This window comes from Octopus bimaculoides, chromosome 9 (genome assembly GCF_046866305.1).
Source record: "Octopus bimaculoides isolate indiv1 chromosome 9, ASM4686630v1, whole genome shotgun sequence".
Lineage (NCBI taxonomy): Eukaryota > Metazoa > Mollusca > Cephalopoda > Octopoda > Octopodidae > Octopus > Octopus bimaculoides.
In genome coordinates, this window is record NC_142936.1 from 33,422,307 (window position 1) to 33,445,734 (window position 23,428).

The following is a 23,428-nucleotide window of genomic DNA, read 5'->3' on the forward strand; positions in this document are numbered from 1 at the left end:
GAAATACGACAGAATCATTTTCAGCAGATGGTGTTGCAAATTCCATCGAAGAATTTCACTACAATCTGGATGAAGGAACTACTTTTGCTGCATATTACAGACAATACAAAGACATATTCTGAGAGGAATGCAAGGGATGGTCTAGTGAAAGGAAGGTAAGGCTCCTTTTGCGAAAGCTTGCTACTCCGGAACACAAAAGTTTTTGTAACTTTATTTTGCCAAGAAAGCCAGCGGAATTGTGTTTTGAGGAAACGATAAATATTTTTATGCATATTTTTAGCGAGAAAAGTTCGCTGTTTAACATTCGATGGGAATGTTTAAACTTAAAGAAAAACGAGTCCGATGATTTTGTGATATATGCTGGTGTGGTTAACAAGGCTTGCGAAAGGTTCAAGTTGGAAGAATTAATGCCAGATATGTTCAAGTGTTTAATATTCGTTAAAGGGCTTGTGGCAACGGAAAACATGGAAATTAGAAAAAGAATATTGTCAAAGTTGAACCAAGATGAGAAACTCACTTTGCAGAAAGTGGCTGAAGAATGCCAACAAATAATAAACCTTTGAGATGATACAAGGAGAATAGAAGACAAGAATAATAATGTACAAATGTGTAAAGAAAGTATACAAAGAAGGAAAAAATTAAATTCAAAACGGTGCTGTGGTTGCGGAGAGCGACATTTGAGGAAAGATTGCCCCTTTAAAGATAAAACCTGTTCTAAGTGTGGTAAAACTTGGCATATACAGACTATATGCCAGTCAAAGAAAACGGTAAAACAAAAGAGAGTTTACTCAACAAAAGTAAACTATACCAGACAAAATCGAAAATTTGTGTCGGTAGAAATAAATGGGTTTCAGACCAAAATGCAATTACATACCAGATCAGACGCATCGGTAATAAATACGGCAACATGGAGTAAAATAGGCAGGCCATTATATAAAAAGACTACTAGGATAGCCCATGGTGTGTCAGGAGAATGAGTTCGATTCTTGGGTGAAACCTCAACAGAAATAAAACTCAAAAACAGGACATGGAAATGTAAACTAATGATATTAAAAATACAATGAATCTGTTTGGGACAGATTTAATGGAAGGATTCGACCTGTGGAATCTATCACTGAATACATTGTGTAACAAGGTGAATGCATCACAGCCCGTGTCAGAAAAAGCATCGGAAAAAATGAAATTAAAAGGATGTACCCGGATATTTTTTCAAAAGAGCTTGGTATATGTGAAAAAATTAAAGTAAAGTTTCAGTTAAAAGAAAATGCGGTGCCAGTGTTTAAACCAAAAAGGAATGTACCATTTGCAGTGTTGAATCAAGTTGAGAAGGAATTAAAATTATTGGAAGACCTGGAAGTAATTGAAAAAGTGGATTACTCGGAGTGGGCAGCTCCTACAGTATATATAAAAAAGAAGAATAACAAGGTAAGAGTATGTACGGACTTGTCAACTGGGCTGAATGACTGTTTAAAAAAGTATAATTATCCGCTGCCAAATCCAGAGGAAGTATTTGCCAAGTGCAATGGTGGGAAAAATTTTTCCAAGCTGGATTTGTCTGAGGCCTACCTCCAATTACAGGTAGATGAAGAATGTGCTAAAGTATTGACAATTAATACTCATAAAGGTCTGTACCGTTTCAAAAGACTGCCATTTGGGGTGAAGGTTGCACCAGCAATATTTCAGTAAGTAATGGATATTATGCTGGCAGATTGTGAGTTCGCGGTCCTATACCTGGATGACATATTGATTAAAAGTGAATCAAGGGACCAGCATAGTGAACATATAGAAGAGGTTTTCAAACGAATAAGTTTCATGGATTTAAAGTAAGGGAGGATAAATGTGAATTTTTTTACCAAAATAAAGTACTTATGACAGGTGATCGATGAAAACGGACAAAAACCAGACCCTTCTAGGATTGACGTGATACAAAAAATGCCTGCTCCCACTAACAAAACAACACTACAAGCATTTTTAGGGTTGGTAAGTTATTACCAGTTGTACATACCTAAAATGTACAACAAATTACTAAAGAAGGACTCGAAATGGAGCTGGACAAACAAATGTCAGAAATCTAAAAAACTAAAATCTAAAACTAAAAAAGCGGTTAACTTCAGAGTTATCACTAACTCATTTCAACCCAAAATTGAAAATAATTGTGGCATCGGACGCCAGTGAATATGGCATAGGAGCAGTGATATTGTATAAATTTAATGATGGTAAAATCAAAGCTATTGCACATGCATCGAGAGTTCTGTTACCAGCGGAAAGAAACTACAGCCAGATTGAAAAAGAGGCATTATCATTAATCTTCGCAATTAAAAAATTCCATAAATTCTTACATGGGAGGAAGTTTACACTGCAAACGGACCACCGACTGTTATTGTCTATTTTCGGTTCGTAAAAGGGTATCCCCACACACTCAGCAAACCGCTTACAGCGCTGGGGAACTACTCTGTTGAACTACGATTTTCAGATGGAGTTTTTGCCATCAATGAAAATGGGACACGCAGATGGGTTGTCTAAGCTGATTCCAAAATACGAGGAACCTTTTGAAGACACAGTGATTGCATCGTTAAAACTAGAAAAGGAACTGAAGAACATTTTGTGCAATGTAGTATGTGATTTGCCGGTAATGCTGGAAGAAATTAAATTGAAATCGGAAAATGATAGGTTTATAAATAAGATTAAAAATATGTTGTGTAACAGAAAAAACATAAAGGAGCGTTCAAAGTACTATTCAGTATGTGATGAGGTATTATTATACGCACAAAGTGTGGTAATACCTGAAATACTGCAAAACAGAGTATTAAAAGATTTTCATGTTGGACATCCGGGGATTGTCTGGATGAAGAGCCTTATGAGAAGTTACGTTTATTGGCCAAATATGGACAAGCAAATTGAGAGACTGGTACAACAGTGTAGGGGATGCGCGATGGCAACAAGGGCGCCCCCAGTGCAGATACAGCCTTGGCCAAAAACAGATTCGGCATGGTCTAGACTACATGTGGATTTCGCAGGACCATTAAATGGCTCCTATTATATCATTATGGTGGATAGCTATTCCAAATGGCCTGAAGTGTGTAAATGTTCAAGGCCAACCACAAGTGTGACGATTGACTTCTTGGAAGAACTGTTCGCTTGGTATGGAGTGCTAGATACGATCGTGTCAGATAATGGGACACAATTCACAGCAAAGGAGTTCAAAAGATTCTGTAAGTCGGTTCAGATGAAGCATGTGGTAACTCCACCATACCACACAAGGTCAAATGGGTTAGCAGAAAGATTTGTTGACACATTCAAGAGAGCTTTAAGGAAGACCAGACGGGAAACCTTTGAAGATACAAATATGACAAAGTTTTTGCAGGTGTATAGAATAACACCGAATCCAAATGCAGAGTCGGGTAGGTCACCTGCAGATTTGATGTTTTCCAGAAAAATTCGTTCTATATTTGAAAAATGGTTGCCGAGCAGGAAACAGAAAATAGAAAATTCGGAAAGAAAAACGAAATTTTTTAACACAGGTGACAAAGTGTATTTTAGAGTGTATAGTAACGGAAAACAGGACTGGGAACAAGGAAGTATAACAGGACGTCTGGGTAACGTGATGTACACAGTAAAAGGACCGAAATATGAACACAGAAGGCATTTAAACCAATTAAAAAAAAGGTATGCCAAAAACCAAGAGAGGCAAGAGGAACAAATGGATATATGGTATGATCTGTTCAAGGTCCCAGAACCACAAGCGAAAGCGGAACTGACATGTAGGTCGAGTAGGAAGAGAAAACCTACAGAAATGATTGAAATAAATGCTAAGAGAAAAAGATATGCCAGTTTCTAACCAAGGAAACGAAATTGATAAATTCGTTTTTTTTTTTTTTTTGAAAGAGAAAAAAAAAAACTCAAAAGGGGGAGGTGTTGTGTCGATGCCCCAAGCGAAGAAGTAGGATCACCCAAGACATATAAATAAAGGTAGTCTGGCCATGGTAGGTGAGTTGAGTAGGTGTTGAGTAGCAGTCGAGTAGCAGTTGTGTAGCGGTTGAGTAGAGATTATCCGAAAGTGCTAGATAGCAGTAGTGTTGAGACATAACATATGCAATGTGATAAGTTAGAAGCCTTCACTTGAAGTACCCTGAACAACATGAAATGTGTGTGTATGTAGTTTACTGTTCCATTATAGGTAGGATCAGCAAAAAAGTATTATATCCAGTAAGAGACAAATATCATTTGATATACACAATTTAAATAAGAGCTAGTAATAGTTTCATGCTGTAGAGATACAATAATTTGGCAGATTTATATAACATGCTATGTGTCTTCAAAGAAGCCTTCAAGCTCAGTGCATAATGTTAGTCCTCTTTGAAAACCAAGACGCTGGTCTATGAGAAAAATGAGAAGAAAAACATGAAGAAGGTTGATGCAAAAAGTGGAATGAGAAGAAAGAAAAAAAAAACAAAAACAAGATCTTTGTCCTCTTTGTATGTAGAAATAATTTATCTAATTGGTGTAAATAATATAAAGGAGACAAGGCCAAAGTCTGTGAGATAACTACTCAATTCAGAGAGGGAAGTGTCCTCCAGTTTGACAAAAGAAACTTGTCCATGTGCTTGCTTTTGCTAAAAATTTTGGACCTGGAATTAAACAGTGTGGATTTAAAAAGAATATGCAATCTTTTTTGGATTTAAAAAGAATATGTAATCTTTCGGCTGTGCATACCATGCATCTGTTTGATCCATTTATATATGACATAGATTTCTTCACTTGATTATATGTGGTGTGTAATTGGTCTTTGGATCCATGGCTAACCAACTTAGTGATGTTATTTTTATGAATTTGATGGTTTGCATAACAGCTTTTAAAATTGCCTTCTCATAAATTGCCTTAATTTTGCTTCTTGATTACATTGTCTTGGAGCATGCTGTAACTTTGGCATCATAAACAACTATGTTTATCAAACAAGCCTGATGAAGCAGACAAACTTCAGGATCTTGACAATTACAACTGGGAGTGGACTCTTGGTGTGACTTACAAGTAATAATGTCCTTCTTATTAGGGCAACAGCTGTATGAAACTTTTATCGGATGACTATTAAAAATCTTCCTGTTTACTGGGAAATGCTTATTTAATAATGCCAGGAATTTCTTGCCTACGTTATTTTCAACATTTAAGAGAAAAAGAGGGTGAACCATATTAATTTCCTTAGTCTATTTTTAGGCTTCATATTTTTAACTAAAGAGTTATATGATATCTTATCTTTGAAGCTGCTGTTAGCTTGGACATTGTTATAGTAGGGGGCTGCTTTGTCAAATACTGCATTTGAAGAGGATAGATTAGATATCCTACTACTGATGTTGGCTATCAGGATTTTAAATACTATAGTGGGATAACAGGACTGTTTACATATGTATGTGAGCTTCTCATTCAGTTTATGATAGGGTTTATAATATCATGAGTTTATGTCTAGGTAAAAATCTAAGAAATCAACGTTAGACAGATTTCGTAGATAAAGTAATTTTGAGGCCTGACAAAAGATATGTCTGAGTTTTTTCATAAATTTACCAAGTGTCTGTCCATCACAGTTGTGAGATATACCCAAACCATCATCATGGTATAACCTAATATCATGGGTTGGAAACTTAGATCTCAAAGTACCTAATATACAGAGGCCTACAAGATCAGAGATATCTCCTCTCTGTTATGTTATTTTATATCAACTAGATTACTTATGATTTCTACAGATAAAGGGAATGAAATTATGTTATTTTTTCTTTCTTCTCATTCAACTTTTTGCATTAAACTTCTTCATATTTTTCTTCTCGTTTTTTCTCATGTTTTCTCTTAGACCAATATTCTTGTTTTTAGATACATCTGAGCTTGAAGGGTTGCTTGGAGATACATGACATGTTATATAAATCTGTCAAATCATTGTATATCTACAGCATGAAACTATTAATAGCTTTTTATAAAATTGTGTATATCAAATGATATATTAAATATATTAAAATTGAGTATATTAAGTCACACACACTCAAGTATATCATCAGATATCATTGATGTCTAGTTTTCCATGCTTGCATGGGTTAGACCAGTGTTTCCCAAATTCTTTGCACCAAATTGCAATATTGTCCACCTATCAAGCAAAAAATGCTCCATCACCCACCTATGTAAAAAAAAACTCTGACATCCCCAACACTAAATCCCCTAGGAGAACACCCCTTGTATCATTTGACATACACTATATTGTAGACTTGTTGCCCAGTTAGTGCCATTTGAACTAAATATGCTGTTGTTTACAAATCCCTCCTTGTGTGTTTAGTTTTGCCATTAGTGTGAATAAAATTCTAATGTTAACTCTATATTATGCTGACAGATTAACTTCGGTAAACTTGCGCTTTCTTTTACACTGATTTTTATTTTCCCCAAATGAACCATTGATCAGAACTACCAATGCAAAAATAATTAATGATTGTATTATATAGGAAAAGAATACAACTTTTTAATGAGAACCATGTGTCTGGTGCAATGCAGCTAGTGCAGACACATGCAGTTTCAAACTTATCGATTTTTGCTGCGAGTCTCCTCATTATGTCACATCCAGTCCAATTCTTTTATGGGAAAGTAAAGTTCCAACATGGCTAAAACCAGATTCAACCAGATATGCAGTAGGGAAGGCAAGCAAAAGTAATTTCAGATGTTTCCACAGATTTGGGTAGGAATTCAATATGCTTCGATGGTACCACAAACTTTCTTTGCCATTGCGGCGATATCGCATTGTGGTGTCATTGTCATTTTGTAATTCTATCAATTCCTCCTGAACGTCATCCTCACAATTTACTGCATCAACCTCAAATGGATTGCTATACCAATTTGGAATATTCAGCGCAATAACATCTTGAAATTGCTCCAATATGTCATCATGCAATAATTGTAAATAGTTGCAATATGTAGTTAAATCCTCATCAGCCAATTCATCTTTCAAAGAATCAAGTTGTGGAAACTGATGGAATTGACATTTAGAAATGTTAGTTTTATACAACACCAATTTTGACATGAAGGTAGTGATGAATGATTTACAATCAACGAGAGTTTTTCTGGTTCCTTATAATAACCTATTCAAATCATTTAATTTTGTGAATATATCACAAACAAAAAATAATATCACACCTTGCAGCCATCAATGAAGTGGATAGCTGAGTAGCTTCAAAGAAAGATATGATTATATGAAACAGTTCAACAAACCGTAAAACACAGTTTAGTTTTGACAACCACCGCACTTCGGTATGGTGTAAAAGTTTAGTACAGCCCTCATCATTTCTCAGACAGAGTTGATGGAAAATTTGATCAGTCAAGGAACTGGACTTCAATTTATTCAGTCTTGATAACTAACTGTAGTGTATATTCAGTCTACTGTTCCTATTTTTTGCCACTAAATGCTGCTAGTGTGCCAAACAATGAACAGTTAGTATCTGGTAGGAAATTTCACACATTAAGAGAGATGAAAAACTTCTGTATCTTCCTATCATTGAAGGGCCTCCATCAGACACACAGGCAAGAATATTACTGAGTGGGATATTATGTTCAAAAAGGAAAGACTTGAGAGTGTTGCACCATTTGAAACAAGCGGCAATTTCTCTGTGAACAGCATTTCCTCACAAGGTCAAAAGTCTTTGCTGAAATACCAAACATATACTGTCATTAAACATTGATTGTCCACAACAGTTGACTCATCCACTTGTATAGAAAATTCAGAATGCTGGAAGATATTAATGAGCTGTTTGACATCGTTAGCCATTTAATTGATGCATCAAGATATTGTGTTATTACCAAGTGGGATCTCATAATATTATAGGGTTTTTTGCACATAAAGGTTGACAAAACCTCTTCAATAACCAGGCGAAGTGATATTTCTCCAATTGTGTGAGACTTCCCAGACTTAGCAAAAAAGCAATGCAATCAATGTGTCATTCTCCTGCTTACTAGTTTCCTGGGGTGTTGTAAAAAGTATGACAATGGCTTGTCCTTGTCAGAATGCTTTGCATCAAAGTGATACTTTAAGCGTGAAGGTTTCATTGCTTCATTGGTCAATGTTTGATGGCAAAGAAGGCACATTGGTAATTGACAGTTCTGAGGAGAGGGAATAAATCCAAACGATAAATAATCACTGCTGTACTGTGGACCAATTTTCTTGACTGGAGGCATCTGTAAAGTGAAAATTTGAAACCGAATTTCTATGAACAACATCAGGAAGGCAGTATGGTATTCTCAAAGAGAAGAAGAAGTCAATAGAGCAGAGTCAGATGATATGTCTTTACTGGAGCAAATATGGACCTAATTTATTTGGCTGCCAGCATTTCAGAAATTAAAGTTCATTGGAAATTTTAAAATTTGGCACATTACTATACCTTTCCAAGCTAAATTGCTGGAGCTATTCAACCTTTTCCAGAAAAATCTTTATAAAAAGTTTTAGTGGTTTAAAGTCTGATCATTTTCATCCAGTCAAGAAATACAATTTCAAAGCTGTCATTTTGTGTGTGACTGCACATTTTGTCAACATCCTGAAAATAGCACTTATGTTTTGATATGAAACCGTAGAATTATGCACGACTTATAACCCCTCATAACTTTTTTTAGTTTTTGGAGTTTTCAGAAAATTTTTGTAAATTTGTATTCTACACGTGGGACTTCTATGCCAAAAAAAAAAAAAAAGAAATTGTGGTGGAGTGTGATTTAAAGTCTAGGCCTATTTGGCTGCTATTTTTAGCACACGTGACAACCATCTCAATGACTGTGACAAAAATATTCAATGGATAAACAAGTCTGCTAAAGGGATGTCTCATGCAAGTAGTCAAATCGATAAAAATGCATCCTTATTCTAGGCATGCCTAGATATAAGTAAATGCAGATTTAATTTCTAAAAATTCTTTGTCACCCACAAAATGTTCACACTGTCCACCAAAATCTCAAATTACCCAACTTCCCAAACTGCAACCCCTTTGATTATTATGTGTGGGGCACAGCTGAGCAAGAGACTAACAAAACTCCTTGTAACACCAAAGATAAACTGAAGGCAAGGATTATGGCAACATTCACCAACTTAAAGAAGGAGACTGTCCAGAAGAGTTGCAGGAGATTCTGAAGTCATCTGGAGGCCGTGGTTGAAGCCAATGGCGATTTTATTGAATAAATTTACTCTTTAGTATTTGAAGATATTTTTATGTAATTTTGGTAAATATATCTCTTAAAATGAGATGTCAGTATTATTTTCAGTTTTGCGTAATTTAGACAATAGTTTATTCACAGCACCCTGTATATGTATATATACAAAGGTGGGCACTGTTAATCATTAATCCACTAACCAAAAAGTTAACATCGTTAATTGTTAATCTGTTAATTCTTTGAAAATATAACGGAAGTTAATGTTAACTTTTATTGAAAAAAAGCATAACTACAGTTTTAATACCCCACGGACTTTGTTGCCTCTTAACTTCCAGAAAAATGGATACTTTTTAATAAGACTTTCACCAAGTAATCGCTTATATCCTGTAGACTGAGTATAAGTAAAGATTTGTTTAAAAAAATTTTCCAAAAGGTTGGGGAGAGGAGTTTCGGAAAATTCACAGAACCCGACATTTTCCCTCTCATAACTTTCTGGAAAATAGGAATTTTTAATGAAAATTTACACAAATATCCTTCAAGCGGTGTAGATTATGAATGCAGTGAAATTTGTAGGCAAAATTTCTGGAAGGCGGGGTAGTTTCTAGAAAACAGATTTTCAGATCAGATGGCCCACACAAGTTGGAATTTCTCTGTTTTGACAGGAATTTTTTCCAATGTTTTTCACCAAAGTCTTCAGAATGGTAGGAGGCATCTTTTCATGAAAAAAAGAAAAAAATTTTGAAAATTTTTTCATTCCTGCCACCCCTCACCACCCCAGTCCAAAACAATTTTGGCCATTTTCTTTTTCATTATGAGAGAAACACCGTGAGAGAAACATTTTCGATTTCAAAAAATTTGTTAATAAATTCAGAAGAAAATGTGTGATTTAAGGGAGATCTGGTTGTTGTTTCTAGCACGTCCTAAAACCTCCCTCCTCATTTCTTTCTCACTCACACATCTTTTGGTATTTTTCAATATTTTTCTCCCCATAAACAAATTTTGTGGAATGATGATGTCAAAGTAACACATATATAGTCCCAACCAAGTGAGGCCATGTTATGTGTATGTGCAAAGAAAAAACACCTTAAAACATCTTTAGTGTTCATATTAATCTGTGAAATGTAACGCCTATTTGTTCATGCTATTTTGAATTATTCAGGTTCAAGAAGGGTATCCACAATATTTGCTTGTAACTTTGTAAATTTTTTACATACAGATTTGAAATTTTGTCAGTGAGTGCTTTATATACCACTGGTTTATAGCTATGTAATTTTAGCTGATCTTGCTGAATAAATTTGACTTTTATGGGCAGGTAAATTTCATTAAGGTGTAAAAGAAATTACATTATAAATAAATACTAAAATTGAAATTCTTAATGCATCTTACCTGTTTAATTTGCTACTAAAATTATCCCAGATAGCAACCAAAAAATTTTGCCACTTTTCAAGATGAGGTACATTAATTTGAATTAATTAAAATACAAGTATAATCAGTACAAGATTTTATTCTTTTGGTAAATATTTCGTACCTTGGTGTGGAATAATTTTTCCTCAGTTTTTTCAGGTGCATTCAGCATATCTGACCTCCAAACCCACCACAAGCCACTTTTTTCTGGAAAAGAAAGATGGGAGGGGTGGTGGGAACCTCGAAGTTTCCCACCGAGAGAGTTTTGTTTCATGGGTCTTTCTTTTTCCAGGTTATTTTGCATGCTTTCAATGAATGTGACATCGAAATCATGCGTAAACGGCTCCTTTTCAAGAAAAGGAAAGATTTGGCTGCTATTTTTAGCATACCGTGCTGCCATTTTTAGCATACCGTGCTATTTGCATTCACACTGAAATATTTGCCAACTTACTTCTTTCTATTTATTTTTTCCACTTTATGGAAGTCAATATTTTCTCTGTTGACATCCACCTCAGTTAATTTTGCTTTTCTCCCAGTTCTGTGCTTTCTGGAAGAAAAGCCCTCACATTATCTCAAAGCTACAAGAATTCACTAACAGGATTTGTTTATTTTTTTAAAAGATTTCATAGAGGAATTGGATACAACGGGCTTTGGTCAGTTTAAAGGGTTAAAAAGTACCAAAACTATAAAATCATCTTTTTTAGCCTTTTTGAGGGCTTTAGAACTCCAAAACTATGGTTTCTTTCTTTGTTTTTGTTTTTTGCTTTAGAGTTAAAAAATGCTTATTTTATAACTTTAAATTTTAAAGGGTCTAAAATAGGCTGATTTCATAGTTTTTGCCCTTTTTTTAGATTTTTGAAGGCTTTTAGAGCCAGAGAAGGGTAAAAAAAAAACTCAAATGAAACACAATATTAGTATTAAACTATAAAACGTTTATTGATAAAGTGGCCGTAAAAAAATAATAATTAAAAAATCTCTTCATGACACAGCGAGGTCACAGATGAAGTGGAAACACATCAATCACTGTTCCCTCTTGACAGAAGAAAGAAATTTCCCGATGTCTTTGCAAGCAACAAACAGGTGGATTTGGTTTCAGATCCAGGCAGGACTAAATGAGGTCCTACAAGTTATAATAATAAGCGGCATTATATCAGGGTTGAAAAAATGACACGTACAATATTAATTATGCTAAGACAATCTGAAAACAACAGAAACTTTTAAACGTTTACCGGTTTTTATGAAATTTTCGGGTTAACGAACTTGAGTTAACAGACGCTAAATGTAACAAAAGTTAATTAGTCCGATAATGATTTTCAAAGTTGACTTAAAAGTTTAATCATTAACAAAAATGTTAACTTCGTTAATTAATGATTAACAGATTAACAGACTTATGCCCAATATATGTATAAGCAAAATAGCTAGATGTAAGATTTCAAGAAGAGATCAGAGTAGTAACTATACTAACAACTAAAGTTAATCACCACATCAAAGTGGTTGCTACTAGTTTAATCCCAGGCAAATCTTCTGTCAGCTGATAAAATCTCAAGAAGAGATCAGAGTAGTAACTACACTAACAAGTAAATTTAATCTCTTCTTGAGATTTTACAACTAGCTGTTTTGCTTGTTGCAAATCAGTGACTGATGATCGCTTTGTTTACAATATATTGCTGGCTGGAGCAGACCCTGGCTATTGCTCTGGTGACCAGGTACTCATGACTGAAGATGAGTCAACCATCCTGAAACTGAGTCAGTCTTGCAATCCTATAGTCTGCTAGAGGATGGGAGGAGTTTGCTCCCCCTGCTAGCAATATATATTGTATATATTAAGTGCAGTGCCACACTGATAGCTAACTGGTGGAGGATCTGCCTGGGGTTAAACTAGTAATAACATGGAACAGCCAGTCTGATGTGGCAATTAACTTTACTTGTTAGTATAGTTACTACTCTGATTTCTTCCTGAAATTTTACAACTTGCTATTTTGCTTATTGCAAATCAGTGACCGATGGTCATTTTGATTACAACATATTGCTGCCTTGAGCAGACCCTAGCTATCACTTTGGTGACCAGGTACTTGCAACTGCAGATGAGCTAACCAGCTAAAAACTGAGTCAGTCTCATGATCCTGTTGTCTGCTTGAAGATGGTAGGGGTTTGCTCCCCCCTGCTAGCAATATATATTGTATATACAGGGTGCAGCGCCACGCTGATAACTAACTGGCGGAAGATCTGCCTGGGGTTAAACAAATAATAACATGAAACAGTCACTTTGATGTGGCGATTAACTTTACTTATTATACACACACACAAACGATAGGTTACTCTGAGTTGATGTCTACCAAATCCACTCACAAGGCTTTGATCAGCCCTGAGCTGTAGCAGAAGATACTTGTCCAAGGTACCAAGCAGTGGGACTGAACCCAAAACCATGTGGTTGGGAATCAAACTTCTTATTACACACCTTATGTACCTTGACCTGCACAAATGCATCATGTTCACAACATTTGAACATATATCGAATGAAACAAATGTTGGTACATTGTATCTGTACAGTGTTCCAAATATTGTTTCCCGAAACATCAAAATGAAGGAAACTCAGCAAGAAAAGCACTTAGGACTAGCATGGGGAAAGGAAAAGAAAGCAAAGAGAAGAACAAAATTCAAATGAAGCAGCAGCAGCTGCAAGAACTGCAATTATTCAATACAGGAAATGGTCTTTGCAGCAAGAAATTAATAAAAATGTAAGACCAGGTGAAGAACCAAGTATTCAGAAAATATATTAAAGACTTAATGCATTACAAGAAGTGCTGCAAAACTGGACAACAGAAAGAGAATGGATTATAGAAGAGAAAAAAAAAGGGGGAGAAAAACAGATAAAGAAATATTTTCAGAAAAACAATTATCACCAAAAAAAATAAAAGTGACAAAATAAAAACTGCAGCAACTAAAAGAAAAGAGAGGAATAGTAAGAGAGATATTTGCATAAAGGAGAGATACTGAAACTAATTAAACTACTCTAATACACTGACAAAATATGAGACAGCTAAGAAAAAGAGCCATATCTCTTACAATGAGCAACTCAACAAATAACAAAACTAAAATTTGACTTCATAATTACAGCATAATAAATGATATTGCTAGTTGTGCACATCACTGAAATATTTATCACAAGAACAATTTCAATGTAGAGGAACAAAAGATACAAGTATCTGCATTCATGTCTTCCTAAACGACAAAAGAGGAGAAAGAAAATAGAAAAGAGACTGAGACACAGAGGTTTGTTGCCCGTAGTTAATCATAATACATTTCCTAAAAGTGATCTTCAGCAACATGGTTGTGTGTGGAGAAATGGAAATTATGTGCCAATTTTATGATTCATTAAACTTTTTATTAGAAAACATCTCACTGATATGAAGCTTAACAACTGTTGCCTGAGGATAACATTTTGTTTTAAAATTGGTGGGATTTCTCTGAATGTCCCCAGGAGTTAATAAGCAAGTAAAAATATATACATCATCAAAACTTCAAAGACAACATTAGATTATTTATTTCATCTCTCTCATTTGCATCTATGAGTGCACAGATTACTGACCCAACTAGTCATGGCCCCTATTGTTTCACAGGGCATGATCAAATTAATCCTCTAACACCCAAATGATAATGAGCACCAAAAGTTTGCATAACCCTATGCAGTTGGGCTCAAAAATCAATAATAGATACAATCATTGTTGTTTGAATCAAATTTCTCAAAATCTTGACGATTTCATAGGATAAAATAATGTATAAGAAAAGCATATGAAACATTACAGGAAGTGAAGTAGAAGGAAGAAGAGAAAGCTATGGAAAAAATAAGCATTTACCTATCATGGATATAGTATTTAGGAGAGATATGAATTCAGAAAGAAGGTCATACAACTTATCAACAGTTGAAGAGATAACCATCATATTTATGAATAAATATGGAGTACCATCATTTGAAAGATTTTTGTTTCCCCATGATGATAATAGTTTTGATATTAATTCAAATATATTTAGACCAAACTTAGGCCCAATGACATATACCTTATTATGCCTGTTTGGAGAACCTGGATGGTAGCCAAATATACAGAAAACAAAGGAAATGAACGCATTCAATATTTCAAAATTACCATGTAATATAAGGCAGCATAGACAGCAATCAGACATTTCAATTCAATTTTGCATGATGAAAAGCTTTCCAAGCAGTTGGCTGTGGATTCTTACTTAAAGTTGTAGCAAATAACTTGAACTATATACATTCACAACAATCAAAGCTTGAAGCCATTTAGCCAATCTAGCCAACAATGCTGCTGTACAGTTTGAATGGTAATACTACCTTCAACTTTCCAAATGTAAGAGAATGGTCCATGATGATAGTAGGAAAATATAGAAAACCGGATTTATTCATTAGTTTGGCTTCTAATCCAAAAACGAACTGAAATGTAGTGTAAGTTCCTTCTTGAACAACAGACACCTGATAGGTTAGATTTGATAGTGAATAACTTGAAAATGGCAAATAGATTATTTTAATCAAACAAAAGCTAAGTTTGCCCAGATGTTTTATCCATATTTTCTTATTCATTGTGTGCCATTTCTTTTATGTTTGTGTGGAATTTACTAAAGAGAGGACTTTATGTAATGAAATTATATTAAACTTTGGTGCATCATCAGTCATGTTTTCTACTCACTGTTAATAGAATGTCAACCATACTTTGATACTGACTAAGACTTTTTAAAAATATTTTTTAAATATGAGAATTGTGTTTAATTTAGAATATTTTATTTTTAAGAAAAATTACAACCTTGCTAAATATTCAGTGCACTCCCACCCAATAGCACTCCCTTAACGTTACTGCTTATGAGCTCATTATACCTTCATTGACATTACTACCCAGGTTAAGAACCACTGATCTAGATCCTCAACAGTTAGTGTACTTTAACAAGGGTAATGCACAAGATGCCATAGACAGAACCCAAGCATGACAAACCCTGGTCAGAGCATGGTTTAAATTGAATGAACATACCAGACAACTTCTTTATACTGAAATACCTGCCATTATGTTTTCAACAAAGGGACATGTTATAAGAAAATTGAAAAAACAGGTACGAACAAAATATTAAGAATTTATTCTGTTAGCCCAAACAACAAGTGAGACACAGTCATCTAATCTGTCTATGAGGATAGTAACTCTGTATAAATATTGACTCAGTGTGATGACACATCAAAACCCATGCCCTTATGGAAAGTGGATGTAAAATAATAATGATGATCATGATGATGATGCAGCAGCAGCAGTAGCAACACTGCTAATGCCACTAACACTGCCACTACCACCAACGCTGCTGACCCTGCTTATGCTGTCAGTGCCAATGACAATGATGATTAATTCCAGACCCAAAACTGTTTTTGAGAAAATAGTTCATAGAATTGATAACAAAACAATTTTTTTCTTTTAGAAGGAACAAGTGGATCTGGATAAAAATTTATCTTTACAACACACTGATGAGCTTCATATGTAGAAAGGGTCAGACAGTTCTTACATTTGCAACTAGTGGAACATCTGTTGATTTGGCTAAAGGAGGAGGAACTGTGTACATTGGCTTTAAATTTTTGGTTCCAGTACTAGGAATAGCAACTTCATCAATGAAAATACCATACCATGAGTTCGATTATATTCAGGATGCAGCTTTTGTTATCATGGATGAAGTTTATGTATTATCAAGTAAGGTGCTGTATTATCAAGTAAGCCATCTTCTAAAAGAAATTATGCAGAATGATCATCCTTTTGGTAGAGAGGTATTTCTACTTAACAGTGACTTTGACTAACATTATCCCAAGTGGCACTGATTTTTTGCCATTACATGACAGCACAGTGGATTACACATCTAGTATGTAATGGAAAAAAACAAAATCATACAGAAAATTTGCATAACTTCAGGTGTGTGCTCCACCAACTTTATTTCTTCATAACTTTCTGAGAAAGGCATATTTTTTAAATGAAATTTTCAACAAGTATATTTCAAATGGTGTAGATTACAATTGTATTAGAATTTGATGAAAAAAAAATGGTGGGAATGTGATAATTCATATACCTCATCAACACATAAGAAAGCAAAGTTAAGGTGTGTGAATTATCTGATTCCCACCCAAATTTTATTTTCACATTGAATTCCAATAAAATCATAATCTACACCATCTTAAATGTATTTGTAGAAAATTTTATTAATAAATGTCCAGTTTTCTGAAAGTTATGAGGAAACAAATTGAAGTGAATGAATTATCCAAAATTCCTCTCCATTATGGCTGTGTGGTAAGAAATTTGGGAAAGACTTCCGGTCCCCCCCCCCTTCCATTTTCTCCCAAATTTGTTTATTTAAAAAATTTTTTTTGCCAAAAATCCCTGTTTTCAGATATGGAAGTTCTGGAAAATTGTCAAAAATTAGCATTGTGAAATTTTTCCCCCCAACATCTTTAATTTTGACTTTTTTCCCCAACACTAACCCTAAAACCCTAACCCTAACCCTAAATTTAGAAATGTCGATTTTTGCCAATTTTTTTGCAGATTCGTATTCCCCGTAGCTGAAAAGTGGGGTTTGTGTGGAAAAAAAAATTTTTTTTAAAGGGTAGTTGGGGATGGGGGGGGGGGGAGTCTTGCCGAAATTTGCTTCCCAACCACATAGTTTGGGTTCAGACCCACTGTGTGGTACCTTGGGTAAGTGTCTTCTACTATAGCTTCAGGCCAACCAAAGCCTTGTGAGTGAATTTGGTTGACAGAAACTGAAATTACTGGCCTTGTGTCAAAATTTGAAACCAATACACATATTTGTACATTTTAGTGTTAACATCCACATTTTAGTGTAAACAATTACAGATGTACAGAGATAGAAAATTAATTTTTTTATTCCCTGTTCATCATATGAACTACAATAAAATGAACTTTGGAAATCTCAGCAATGAATTAATTGTCAGAGATATATAACAGATTTCATATTAGAGTCCTTATGTATAGTCTCCTATAATGGTTAATTTTTTTACAACAATATGCACTTCAATCAAATACTTTAGTTGAAAGAAAATGAGACATGTTTATATTTGGTACAATTGAAGTAAGCAAATTGATTTCAAATTTTGATACAAGACCAGCATTTTTGAGGGAGGGGCTAAGTAGATTACATCAACACCAGTACTCAACTGATACTTATTTTATCGATCCTGAAAGGATGAAAGGCAAAGTCAACCTCAGCAGAATTTGAACTCAGAACCTGAAGATGGACAAAATGCCACTAAGTATTTTGCCTGGCAAGCTAACAATTCTACGAGATTGCTGCCTTAAATTGATGTAAGTAAATTAAAACCGTTTTTCTTATTCAGTTTTCTATTTCTTCAATAACACCCAACAAATATGAAAGGATATTGGAATCGATTTGGCTGATATTGGATTAAACTTATAATTTGGAAAAAATGTTTTTACTGAGATAGTAGTGTTGCAAATATTTAGGCAACCTTTATATTTTCTGAAGAAGTATAAACAAAGACATTAAAAAATGCTCTCTCACAGTGTAACATAACTATATCACCATAGATAAAAATTAGTTTTGAGACTGAATCATATCATTGAAATCTTCAATAATAAATGTTGTTTGAAAGCCACACTTTGATAAAAAAATATATTAAAATTCTTATCCCTGCTTTACATTCAATGCATGCTGGAGATCACCTTCTGATGAGCCAAGTAACACCATGTTGTCTACAATTATCAGCCAACTGATCCTTCCTCCATGGATTGTGATACTACTTCCATAAAAGCTGCACATTTCAATTCATTTCAAAGAAATTATGAAAAAGAAAGATGACAACACATGCTTCTGCTGAAGTCCAATGCCCACACTGAGGGGTTTTGACTTAGTGCCATTTACCTGAACACAAACATCTGGGAATTTGTACAGGGACTTCAGAGCAATCAGAAGTTGTCCATTAATACCATGTATACAATATTATAGGAAAGAATTGTGAGACTGATTCCTCTAGCTGAGCCAACCAGCAGGAGACCTAGGAGTAGATGAAGAATGAGATGGTTGAATAATATCTAAAGTCTCAGTTGGTCATGCTTGAGAATACATCAGGAAAGCTAATGATTGTTGCTTCTGAAATGAACCTATGGGGAGGACACTATCCCAATAACCCACCCAAGAATAGTGACAGAGAAGAGGGATGGATATATTAGAATTGGAACTTAAAAGAATTTTCAAGACTGTGTAGACTTTAATAAAGGCTTTCTTTTATTAAAAGCTTCATACTCAATATTAATTATACAAGCAACTTTTCTTTATCATAATATTGATATGAGAAGTAATACTATAGTATTTATGCATGCATGCATCCCTCTATCCATCCATCCATCCATCCATCCATCCATCCATCCATCCATCCATCCATACATACATACATACATACATATTTAAGGGGGCAGAGGCTTGACATGGATCCAATATGCCTTTGAATATCATATTATATCCCTTTGGCAACATCTTTTAACCACCAAGTGTCAAAGTGAATCCCTTGACCAAGTTTGCATACATGAGGTTGGTAACATAATAAAACTTAGAAGGCAGTTCCTTGGGCTGCATTCCTTGTCTGATAACCTTAAATACATGCCCAAAGAAGTCACATGACTCCACCACAACATATCATCAGATGAAAGGATGAGCATATATGAGCAGATGACCATGCATGGATATGTTAGTAGAAAGCTCAGAGATGATAGTAACATTGATCACCAAAACAGTCTATCATGGACCAACAACTGAATTACTAATTCCCACTTTGAACGGTATGCATTTGCAATCCAGGAACAGGAAATATCAACCAAATGATGCACAAAACAGAGATGCAGGGAAAGCAGTAAAATATTACAACTGATGTAGACTTTGTGGAATTAACACTGAGGATATCATCCACATCATAAGCAGTTGTCCAAAAATATCATCACGGTATTATCTACCAATGAGACATAATGTTGTAGCTAGGATCAAAAAGATAACCCTGAAGACAAAGAAATAAGAACCCACAGTATGGTGAAAGCCATAGCCACTCATAATAAAAGGAAGTACTGATGGAATGTCCCAATGAAGACTTCAATAAAATGTAAACACAATAAACCTGATATAATGATTTGGGATAAAGAAGAGAAACTGTGTACAGTTGTGGAAATCAGCTGCCCAGCGGATGTTAACATAAAGCTGAAGATCAGTGAAAAAGAGAATACCTACCCTGAACTATTGAGAAATATGAAGTTACTCTATCCAGATAACAAGTTCAGGTTTATACCAGTAATTATTGGGGCGCTGGGATATGTAACACACTGCCTAAATACCAATCTTGAGAAATTAGACTTCTCGAAACCAAAAAGGAGAAAGTTGATTCAAAGACTACTGATCCAATCCATCATTGGAACTGTAAAAATCTGTAAAACTTACCAGAAGTTTATCATTTAAGTGTATATGAGCATGTCTAGATATGCAAGTATATGCATGAGAAAACATACATAAAGCGAAACATGCAAATCTGCATATATACATACATACAAAAATACCCTGTTGTTGATATTGAAAGTCCAATGAAGGAATCTTGGATCTAGGTTAGAAACTGGCTCTTTCTCTATTGGTAATAAATCTTGAAATAAAACTAAATAATCACACACACACACACACACACACACACACACACACACACACACACACACACACACACACACACACATACATACTTTCATACATACATATTGTCCAGGCTAAATTTGACTAATGTTTTATGTCTTCTTTTTTCAGGAACTTGATGTATTGGTGAATAGTCAATGGTGTTAGAGAGCATAAAGATTAAAGTTGTAGTTGGGAAAAAGTTAGCTGACATGGAGGGCTGGAAACCATCCAAATGTTGGAAAAGAGTTTACTGTATCATGATGATTCGCATTGTGTATCAAAATGCTGTTATCATGACTGCTGCTCAATGCTTTGTGAACACTGTAAAGGCTACAATGGAGACTATGAAGCTAGGGCTCGCAGAAAAGGACACAGCATGCATTCTGACTGCATCCACACAACAACAGGGCCTTAGGCTCACTTCAGACAGCTGTGTGAAGCTGCTGGAGACTGGACAAACCTTGCTTGGAGAGGCTTACTGCTCGAAGGCCATATGTATGGCAACAGGATTCTGCTCCTTGCTAGACCTCCAGAAAGAGTTAGAAGTAGTTTTTGGAGAATTTCCATGACTTTTCCAGCCCCAATTTCTGGCCTCCTAATTCCTTTGATTGTAACCCCTGGATCACCATGTTTGAAGTACGGTTGAGAAAGATACCGATTGTTTTGCCTGCAACAGCAAGGCTGAGCTGATGGCCAAGATTAATGAAGTGTTTGAGGATCTTCCCAGGGACACAGTGAAGAATGCATGTAGCAAGTTCTGAAGTGGAAGGTGAGGGAGCTACTTTGAGTAAACTGTTATCTCCCAACCATAATCTAGGTCATACTTTTTGATTTTTTAAAATACTTTTATTTTGGGATGGGATATTGTGTTTTCTTTTCCGTTATACAAACTGTCAGTTTACCCAAAACACTCTGTATATATATATATATATATATATATATATATATATATATCTGTAAAAATATGTGACACTTATTCAGTAGCCATGATAAAACTCTGAGTTTTGGATGCCGGGGTGGGAGCCCACATCAACATCTCTTCAGTTATCCAGCCATTGAAAATTCCTTCACAGTTATCCGGCCATTGAAAATTTCTTCACAGGAAGGAATTTTCAATGGCTGGATAACTGAAGAGATGTTGACGTGGGCTCCCACCCCGGTATCCAAAACTCGGAATTTTATCATGGCTACCGAATAAGTGTCACTTATTTTTATAGATAAATTCCTCTATTTACATGATATCGAGGTCTCTTTCTTTCTTTTGTTGTCCTTCCTATCAATATATATATATATATATATATATATATATATATATATATATGTATGTATGTATGTATGTATGTATGTATGTACATCATCATCATCATCGTTTAACGTCCGCTTTCCATGCTAGCATGGGTTGGACGATTTGACTGAGGACTGGTGAAACCGGATGGCAACACCAGGCTCCAGTCTGATTTGGCAGAGTTTCTACAGCTGGATGCCCTTCCTAACGCCAACCACTCAGAGAGTGTAGTGGGTGCTTTTACGTGTCACCCGCACGAAAACGGCCACGCTCGAAATGGTGTCTTTTATGTGCCACCCGCACAAGCCAGTCCAGGGGCACTGGCAACGATCTCGCTCGAAAATCCTACAGGAGCCAGTCAGGCGGTACTGGCAACGGCCACGCTCAAAATGGTGCATCTCATGTGCCACCCGCACAAGAACCAGTCCAGGGGCACTGGCAACGATCTTACTTGGCTTGCCGGGTCTTATATATATATATATATATATATATATATATATATATATATATATGTATGTATGTATGTACACATATATATATATATATATATATATATATATATCACCTATTTTCTACTTCCTCCCCTTGTTTCTCCCTCTACCACTCTCTCTCTTCCTTACCCTTTGCTGGTCACATGTGTCCACTTACTAATTCTTTTCTTCCTTGGCTATCGCCGAGCAAACACGCGAAGTTACTTCGTCCCGCTTCCAGTTCGTTGCTTCACAGCGTTCAATATACACATAATTTTTCACGTCTGGCCGTATAGCCTTTTCCGTTTGTTTTCCTGTCTTGTTTTCTGTCCGCCAGTACATTCCTCCATGATACAAGTTTAATTTGCGTATACAAATTTAATTTGTGGTCTGTGGGAAGAGCCATTTCAACGATGCATCCTGCCCTACTCTTCGAAACACCTGTGTTAGAATGGGTGTAGCTGATGAAGTAAAATGTTCTCTATGTGGCTCGTGTGTGTTCTGTACTCTGGTTATTATTATTTTTTTGTCTACGTTTTGTTTGCAATGTCCTGTACCCAGATATGCACCTATATATACAGGTAGACGTAGGTATGCACATACCTATACGTATATATGCATATACTCATTTATTATTTGTTTTATATATATATATATATATATATATATATATATATATATATACAAAAGACAAAGACAGATGAAAGAACAACAAGTAGGTGTATTAGTTTCAAGATTGGGAAGAATGGAAAAGTCTATGATGTTTTCAGCCTATGCTCTTCAACAGAAAGGATTGAGAAGGAAAAAATTAGAGAGAGATAAAGAGTGTAGGGATTAAATGCTCACCATGATGAAATGGCTGGAAGAAAGAGGCTGAGTGGAAGGGAGATAATAACGGTGACTGACCAAACAAGGGTGCACAAGTGCATGCATGTATGTGAGAATGGTGTGTGTAAATGTGCATGTGTGAATGGGGGTGAGTGCATGAGTATGTATATGTGGGCAAGCTTAAACTTATGTAGGCCTATCATGTTTGTGTATGTGTATAAGTAACTATGTGCATACATTTTGTGGAGTGATGTACATTTCATGTACTGGTGTGATGTGTGTGTGCATATGGAAGTGTATACATGTGTGGGGTTATCATGTGTGTGTGTGTGTGTGTGTGTGTGTGAGTGCAAACACATGGATCTGTATGTGTGTATGGGAGCATGTATGTGTATGTGTACAGGTAATCTAGTGCGTGCGTTGTGTGGCGTGATGTGCATTTCATGTATTTGTGTGTGTGTGTGTGTGTGCACGCGTGTGCGTGCGTGTGTGTGTGTGGTTACATTGTTGTCAAGGGATCCCAAGTTAACTCACAGGAGATTTGATCAAATATTAGGGAAAAGCTCAGAGTGAA

At 35.4% G+C, this 23,428-nt stretch overlaps 1 long non-coding RNA gene across 1 annotated transcript in view; it reads left to right on the plus strand.

The window, feature by feature from the left end:
• The window catches only part of LOC149134045 (uncharacterized), a 28,901-nt gene extending 10,989 nt beyond the window's left edge, over positions 1–17,912 (plus strand). Inside the window, exon 3 of the long non-coding RNA XR_016243108.1 lies at positions 17,793–17,912. This is a non-coding gene — a long non-coding RNA (uncharacterized LOC149134045). The remainder of the gene's footprint in view (positions 1–17,792) is intronic.
• The last annotated feature ends 5,516 nt before the right edge of the window (positions 17,913–23,428 follow it).